The sequence below is a fragment of the Camellia sinensis genome, unplaced genomic scaffold (assembly GCF_055761805.1).
Source record: "Camellia sinensis isolate YWXY unplaced genomic scaffold, ASM5576180v1 Unanchor10, whole genome shotgun sequence".
Classification (NCBI taxonomy): domain Eukaryota; kingdom Viridiplantae; phylum Streptophyta; class Magnoliopsida; order Ericales; family Theaceae; genus Camellia; species Camellia sinensis.
Window position 1 is genome coordinate 5,421,846 of NW_028128988.1, and position 9,496 is coordinate 5,431,341.

The window sequence follows — 9,496 nt, forward strand, 5'->3', positions numbered from 1 at the left end:
TTGGTTCAAGATTAAGAACCGTGACTACAAAATCGAGTCTGAACTGTAGTAGCGAAGGCCCCCCCTCCGCGGGCACGTCTACAGCAACTTTATTGATTTAATCCCATCTGCAAATCTTACCATGTTCTGCATAGCAATCAATCACAATATATAGAAGAAACGTATAACAGACATGAATAACAACCATTGCGGTTAGCGTCATTACATATACCATTATCGTTGTTATCAATTCCTTTCTTATACACTAAGGATGTCATGCATGATGCCTAAGTCTTTTCTAGACATCCTAAAGCTCAATGGAGTCGTGTGTGAGATAGCAACTCGTGCTTTGATACCACTTGTCACACCCCAAACCCGCCCCTAAAAGTTTCGGGCATGACTTATTCAGAAACGGACACTTAACCTAATATACATAATATATGGGGCCTGGATGGAAGCATTAATAAAATTAAATAACATAAAACATCATTCATTGAGCTACCACTACTATGCCAGGACCGCAAACATTACATTAGGTAGATAATACACAGGAAGCATACACCCGAGCTTTAGTTATAGTCATTCACATTTATACAAAAGTACTAAAGAAGAAAGGGGTTATTTACATTCAACCATAGGCAGACAATCAAAGCATAAACCGAAAACCTAGTTAAAGCTTTACAAAATGCACGGGTTCCATCTTAAGTGCCTGGACACACTGAGGTTGACAAGAGATAGGCAAGTCTCAAGGGTTCGGACTGGCTTTCCAGTTGGTTACCTACAGAAACAGACAAAATAGAGAGTGAGTAAAACTCAGTGAATAATAGCATATAAATAATGTAATGGTTAACTTAAATAACAAAGCATATAACTGTGAAGGCATATGATTAATTACATTCTGTAGTCATTTCTAGAACGGCCATGGGCCCAATTTCCTTAACCGAGTGGCTTTAAGCCCAGTAATACACATAACAGCCATCAGCCCAGAAATAACAGAACGACCTATCGGCCCAGAAATAACAGAACGGCCTAGCGGCCTAGAGATAACAGAATGGCCTAATGGCCCAGAAATAACAGAACGGCCTAGCGGCCCAGAAATAACAGAATGGCCTAACGGCCCAAAAATAACTATGTATGGAATCAAGAGGTAGCTCGTACGGATTCTAGAGGTGGCTCCCACCAAAGTGTAGCACTTAGTTCCGTACAGCACTTTGTTCCATACCAGAAATTATCAGAACAGATTAACTTCAGAATCATACAGAAAGTACATACATTCTTCCCATTATTCACATGAATTACCATCGGTAATATAAGTTAACAGAACGTTGCTGATTATTGTTAGCAAAAGGTAACCACATTCCAGAGATACGTAGATACCATAGTTCCATAATGCACATACATCCCATTTTCTTGTCATGAACCAATACCACTAACTTGTAGATAATGGAATGTCAACATTAACTATCAATAGTAAACAAAACGTATGATCCAACGATGCACTTAGATTTCCTCATGGTTCTTTGTAGGCCGACATACTTGTCTTGTAATTAGCAGAACATTAATATTACCAATAGTCTGAAGGTAAAGGTACCATTACATCAATAGGTCAGAACAGTTCATAACATAACATGAATCACGTAACAATGTTATTGATACTCAATTCCTTTCTATTAACCAACTGCACAGTGTTAATAGTTTGTATGCAATTCTTATGCAGAATCATGAGTATTTCATAGGATGGTACATTCACGATAATCATTAGCCATAGCCAGAATATAGCGTAGGTTCAGAGTCATACTAATGTTCACAAAAATCTTTCAATGTCCACAATGTTTCCCAATCAACATAATATTAACATAACTACGTCTGAAGCGCAAAGCGTTAATAAAAAGAATTATTAACAGTAATCAAATGTGCGATTACAGTGCTATTACTCACAGTGTACAGGTGCTTGGTCCGCCCCTGTAGCTGACCCTACACAATTCACGTAATTCAAACATAATTCATCATAGTACAACACTATTCAATTCAATATTAGTCAACACAGTATAATCCAACAAAGTCAACACCACTTAGTTCATTAACACCATTTGCAATTCAACATAATTCAAAATAAACCCTTGAATCTCATTTCAACATTCCAAAACCGAGTTCATATCATCCACGTCAGTCATAGACTATTTCCCCAATTTTCCCTTCACATTATAGCATGAATTACAATGTTCATAACGTAGTTCATTCGCAAATTTTTAAACATAATTTTCAAACATTTCTAAATTCCAATTAAACTTGAACACATATAATTCAATACCTCAATTTCATTATTCTACTTTCAATTTGGGCCAAATTATTGGTTATCATCATTAATCAACCTAGGGTTTTAAAGAAAATTGGGGGTTTTCCTCTTTTCTTAGTTAAATCTTTAAATCAACAATTACTATTTATCAATATGCTAAAAACATTCAACATCCTTTGAAAATTGGAGTGGAAACCCCATTTGTAAGTAAACAACAAGCCATTAATGTTTCTAACCCATAATCAACTCAAAATTCCAAAATGTCAACAAAATCTCAAAGTGGCAACAAAATCACTTTGAATCATAAACATTCAAGGCTAAGAGAACCCCCTACCTCAAGATTGGAAGCAAAGAAGCTAGATCGAAAGCGTCCTCTCGAAAATCTCAAAATCTAATCGGTTGGAAAAGTTGATCTTTACTTCTTCTTCATCCTTGATACACGATCCATGGTGGATTGTTGGTGAGAATTGATGAAATCAAAGGTTTGAGGGTTAGGTTTTCGGACCTAGGAAGAGAGGAAGGAAGAGGGAAGAAGAAAATATAAGAAATGATCCAAAAATCCCGTTTTTACGCTGCTGTGCTCGCGAAACCCGCTCGAGCGTCCCTATTCACGCTCGAGCGTACCTACTCCCAGCACAGATTCCCAAAACTTCAAACAGGTATAACTCTCCCATCCGGACTTCGTTTTAGGTCGTTTTTGTGTCCAAATTGAAGCCCCGGAAATAATCTTTCCAATGGTTCTAACCTCACATTCAAATTCAAAGTATGGAAAAAGAAAAGGGCAAATGAGTGACAGTTGATCATAGAATAACTATCCAGATTATATTCTTTAGTCCAATCTTACTTTACCATCATACCACCACCTCAATCAATACCCCAAAATAAGATAAGAACATTCCAAATACACTAATAAGAATGTCAAAAATGAGCCCACGTGCCTCAGAAGTTCAAACTTAACCAGGCGGCCCGCTCGAGCGCCCAACCTTGCGCTCGAGCGCGGAGACCAACAAAGTCGTCCGCTCGAGCGACCATTTCTACGCTCGAGCGGAAAATCACCACTCCCAGAATTTCAGCATGCCTGCAAAATTACTGGAAACCCCAAAAGTCCGCTCGAGCGCCAACTCCCTCCGCTCGAGCGGAGGGAAAAATTTTAGATCGTTACAGTAAAGGTCGTCAATTCCAGTTTTAAAGTCATAACTCAATAGATAGTTCTTCAATTCCAATAGATATAGTTGAATTAAAACACATTAACCCCTACTTCCTCTACGTATTTTGGGGTCATTACAGCTAGCTTGAAAGCTGTTGTTATAGGCGAATTCAATTAAAGGTAGGTGACGTTCCCAACTTCCTTGAAAATCCATTGCGCAAGCTCTCAACGTATCTTCGAGTGTCTGGATGGTGCGTTCAAATTGTCCATCTGTTTGCGGATGAAAGTCGGTGCTAAAACATAACTCAGTACCAAGAGCTTCCTGCAGGCTTCCCCAAAATCAAGAGGTGAACCGTGGATCATGATCTGACACAATAGATACTGGGATTCCATGTAGTCGAATGATCTCCCTAATGTAGAGCCTGCACATAGACTCTAAAGTGTCGATTATCTTATAGGGTACGAAATATGCTGACTTGGTGAGACGATCCACTATTACCCATTTAGCATCGCGCCGTCTAGGTGACTTAGGCAACCCTGTCACAAAGTCCATCGTCGCATACTCTCACTTCCATTCGGCTATTGGTAAAGGTTGCAACATTCCCCCTAGTTTCTGATGTTCCGCCTTCACTTGTTGGCTTGTTAGACATTTTGCTACAAATTTAGCCACTTCCTTCTTTATTCCATTCCACCAATACTGCCTCTTCAAATCTTGGTACATTTTAGTCCCTCCTAGATGTACTGCACATGCAGAATGATGACATTCCTTAAGTATTTTTTCTCTAAGCAACTCGTTACTTGGTATAAACAATCTACCTTGGTATCTTAAACTTCGATCGAGGTGAATTACCCAATCGGGCATTGGTTCTCCTGATTCCAGACGTCCCTTGATATAGGCTACCTCTTGATCGTGCTTCTGGGCTTCCATGATCTCATTCATCAACTTAGGCATCACCTTTTGTGCACTAAGATATGCTTTTGTGTCTTGAGATTTTACTTGGATTTTAAATTCATTGAGTGTCTTAACCATATCCCATTCTTTGACGAAAATTCTAGCCATCATCCCTTTGCTCTTGCGACTTAGAGCATCCGCTACTACATTGGCTTTACCGGGATGATATAAGAGAGTGAACTGGAAATCCTCAAGATACTCCATCCATTATCTCTGTCTCAAGTTAAGGCCCTTCTGTGTAAATAGATATTTTAAACTCTTGTGATCTGTGAAAATCTCAAATTGTTCCCCATACAAGTAATGTCGCCATTGCTTTAGGACAAAAACTACGACCGCTAATTCCAAGTCATGTGCGGGGCAGTTGCGCTCATGTGGTTTCAACTGCCTAGATCCATACGCGATTACCTTTCCATTTTGCATGAGCACACAACCTAATCCTTCTTTAGACGCATCGCAATACACTGTGTACCCCACTTCCCGTTGTGGGATCGTCAGAATTGGCGCACTAGTTAACCTCTTATTTAGCTCTTTGAAGGATTTTTCGCAAGCTTCGTCCCACTCATACTTTACTCCCTTTTGTGTCAAACGAGTCATTGGTTTAGCTAGTTTGGAGAAATCTTGGATGAACCTCTGGTAATAACCGGCCAATCTGCGGATTTCTGACACGGTTTTTGGTTGTCTCCAATCTAATACTGCCTCCACCTTGGTTGGATCCACTGCAATCCCATTCTCCGACACTACATGCCCTAAGAATTTCACTTCATTCAACCAAAACTCACATTTGCTTGCCTTGGCATATAACCGATTATCCTTAAGAACTTAAAGGACAATCCTTAAATGTTGCTCATGCTCATCTTCAGACCTCGAATACACCAAGACGTCATCAATGAACACTACTACAAACTAGTCAAGATATGGTCTAAAAATCTTATTCATTAGGCTCATGAATACTACCGGTGCATTGGTTAGTCCAAAGGGCATTACTACAAACTCATAGTGGCCATATCTAGTACGAAAGGCAGTTTTTGGTATATCCTCCTCCTTGACTCGTAGTTGATGGTAACCTGACCTGAGATCGATCTTTGAATAGCACCTTGAGCCTCTAAGTTGGTCAAAAAGGTCATCAATCCTTGGGAGTGGGTATCGGTTCTTAATCATGACTCGATTGAGTTGACGGTAATCGATGCATAGCCTTAACGACCCATCCTTCTTTTTAGCATACAGCACGAGTGCTACCCATAGCGAAGTACTTGGCCTAATGAATCCTTTCTCGAGCAGCTCCTATAGTTGTGTCTTTAATTCTCGTAATTCTGCAGGTGCCATGCGATACGGGGCCATGGATATTGGGGTAGTTCCAGGTTGTAGCTCAAACTAAAGTCTACCCCCTGGGTTGGTGGCAATCCTGGTAATTCCATAGGAAATACATCTGCGTATTTGCATACTACGCGCGGAAGTCCTAATTCTCCTTGGCCCTCCTCATTTAAAATCAGACTTGTTATCCTACCCGCAAGTTGATTGCGTCACTGCGTCCTACGTTTCGTTGAAGCCATGGGGTCTTGTCTATCCCCCTTAAACTGGAAACGTGTTCCGTCATGCGTATAAGCTATTACTTTCCTCTGACGGCAATCGATCACTACTCAGAGGGCAGACAACCAGTCCATGCCCAAAATGATATCGAAGTTCGACATTTCCATGACACGAAGGTCGCAAGTTAAGCGTAGGTTCGACATTCCTATCTTACAATCCTTATAGATCAATCTTATCCGAACGCATCCTCCCATAGGTGACATTACATTTAAGGCAGTTTCTAAGGGTTCTCCTAGAAGTCCTAATGATTTAGCACAAGCAGAGGATATAAAAGAATGTGATGCACCAGTATCAAATAAAACATGCACCCAAGAATTGTATAGCACTAAATTACCCTCAATTACAAACGGGTCTGCTTCTTCCTCTTGCAAACAAAGACTCTGCTGGTTGCCTTCTGGTTGCCACTGGTCTTGGCATTCTGAGTTCCCCTACTCTTCTGGTGTTGCTGCCCGGTAGATCCTATCTTGTTCGTCCAAGGCTTTTGCCCACCTAATGCCTGGATATTTGCTCCGGAACCTCCTTCTTGGTACCCAGATGGAGGGAGTTGAGGGCATTCACTCTTTTTGTGCCCTAATTGTTGGCAATGAAAGCACTAGAGTTGTCCTGCTGGCCTTTGTTGATAGCCTCCCCTCTAGATTTGTTGCTGTCATTGCTGTTATGGTTATGGTCTGGAGTAGGGCTTTGAGGTCATGTTTCCTTTCTGGTTCCTCTGAGGTCCAATAGCCGTCTGACTCCCTCTCCACTTGTTCCAAGCCTTTCTAACGTCGGTTACTTCCCTTTCAGACTCCAATGTCATTCCCAGCACCTCGGCATATGAGTGGAGTCATTGCGGAAAAACTCTTCCCCTGATTGTAAGGTCCAACCCCCACTCGAACATCCTTGCTTTCTTCTCATCATTTGCTATATATCTAGTTGCATAACGGGCTAACTCTTCAAATTTTGCAGCATACTGGGTCACAGTCATATTTCCTTGTTCCAGATTTTGGAACTCCTTGACTCGCTCTCAGCAAATTGTATTTGGGAAATATTTATTTTGGAACAGTTCCCTGAACTGGTTCCATGATAGGTTCACTACGTCATAAGTATTCTTGATTAACTCCCACCAGTGGTCAGCCTCATCATCAAGCTCGAATACTGCCAAAGCTATTTTATCAGTGGCTTCGGTTATGCCCATGGTGTTTAGCATTTTCTCTATCTGCCGAAGCCAATTTTCAACTACCTTTGGGTCCGGTACACCTGCGAACTTTAAGGGCCTTTGTTTTTGAAATTCAGAAAAGAGTCGAGCCCTCTCATTCTACCGATTGTTCCTTAATTGAACTAGTTCTTCCAAAATTTGATGACCTAGGTTATTGGGGATATCAGCCCCTGCGGGTACGGGGTCCGTGTTGGTTTCTGGGACAGTTCCATGCATTGTTGCAGGTTTCGGTATAGCCATTAGCTCGCGTGTCTACCATTCTGTTCATGGCACGTGGTGAGTTGGTTTCCAGTTTTAAGGAATCTTACTATTTAGGTTTGAAATGAAGGTTCAGTTTCCTTAGGGTGTACTAAAGCAAGTAACAGTCAACAACATAGATCAACACATCATTCATATATTATAATAGGCATCATTACAAAGGGGCTCCTAAATCGGAGTTACATTCAAAGGCATCTTCGCATTACAAAGATCAAGCTATCTTATTCTAAGGATCCCCATCAGCAGAGTCAGTTGCTTGGTCCGGAGCGCAGGGGGTGTACATTGGTGAGGGGGGATTGTGTTCAGATGACACCTCTATAGGGAAGGCTTGGGCTGCCCCTTGCTGTTCGGGTGGCTTCTCCATATCCATTGGTTGATTGTCACCTGGCCCTTGATAACACGATTCGTAGCTTTCAGCCTGAGTCAGTGGTCGATGGTATGCTATGGTGGTCAAAGCTCGGTGTATCAAGAAGTCCATCCTTTCATTATCTTACTCCATTCGGATCGCCTTCTTTGCTACTCGACTTAAAAATTGTAGGCGGCGCAGGACCAGGGACCTCTTCTGCTCCCTCATGTAGCGAGAATACTCTGTTTCCACCTTACGTATCTCTGTTTTGATCATTTCCTCGACAGCACTCACACAGCGTCGGCGGCTAAAGTATGGGCTGACAAACATGGCCATCCTTCCTTGCATACAGAAAGTACCCCATGAGTCGAGACTGACGCTGCTTCCTGGATAGTCTCCTGATGACATCCTAAGGTGGAAAAGATTTTTATTTGTTAGTCCTTTTTTAGTATAATAGCGTGATAGAATAAAATAAGATAAAGGGGTAAAGGCTTCTAGAGTCGCATATTGGGTTGCACGGGTTAAGGGTTGAACCTAGGTTGTGATACCAAGTTGTGACTCCCCGAATCTACACTATTGGTTGCAGTCAAGGGAGAGTCACTAATGGGTCCTATGGTCAAAAACCAAGTAAGATCCCAGATCGCCGGAGGAGTCAAATTAGCCTCCCTTCTAAGTCCAGCTTTCTTAGGCAGCGCACTACCCTTTTGATAGATCTTAAAAGGTATTGACACAAGGTCTCATAAGCAATGATAAGGTTCATACAAATAAGTATTAGAATATAAGTACATAACAACCACGAATATCCTTAATTTCAAAAACTTGCTTCATAACATTACATCCCGAAAGAAAATTTAATCTTCACATGAGCCTTACAAAATATCAAAAGGGAAATTTCTAACTTTTCTAAGATAGCCAAAAGTCTTCGAAGGTTTCAAGCTCGTCATCTCCAGCTATAAGCTCCTCTTCGGCACCTAGCATGATACGCCGTGAGCTTTGAATGCCCAGTAAACACACACACACCCCGTCCCTTTTTCCCAGTCCAAAACAGAATCACAAGTATAACATTAAGTAGTAAAGCATAATACTCAACTAAATAAATAAAGGGGTTACAAGTTAGATGTTAGTAAACTAGAAATCCCCAAAGAGACTTCATCCTCCCAACTACAAGAATCGGACGCGGATTATTCGGTATGCCCCCTCTTTTGCTGCTTTGTTGCAGACCTTACCTCGGATGCCTACCAACGGTTATGTACCGCGTAGTGTAGACATCCTATTTTTGACCATCCTTAAGACTTGGATATCATCGTTTGAACACTTGATGATCATCCATGTTTGTGTTCGTTTTGAGTTCCCGGAAGTCTCGGCCGCACGCCTTGCCTCAAGACCTCTTAACTTGTTTGTTTTGTGCTTGGTTATGGACCAAACACCTGTGTTTTTGCTTTTGGGGGAAGAGGGTGGCTTGTTGGCCATCCCTACACCCCACCGGCCAAGGCTTGAAGCCATCGACCCCTTTTTTCTTGCTATCGGCCAAGAGTGTTGGCCGATCGGCAATATATTTGGTCGGCCGGCCATTGTGTTGGTCGATCGGCCATTTTTTTGGTGGCCAAACCTTGTTCATTTGCTTTATGCAGATATTTTGTGCCAGCTGGTGCAACTGGCATCCGCAATTCACCCCCTCCATACACGTGTATGGAGGGATTTGCCTTTTGCTTTGCTTCTCTAACAAGCTTTACAAA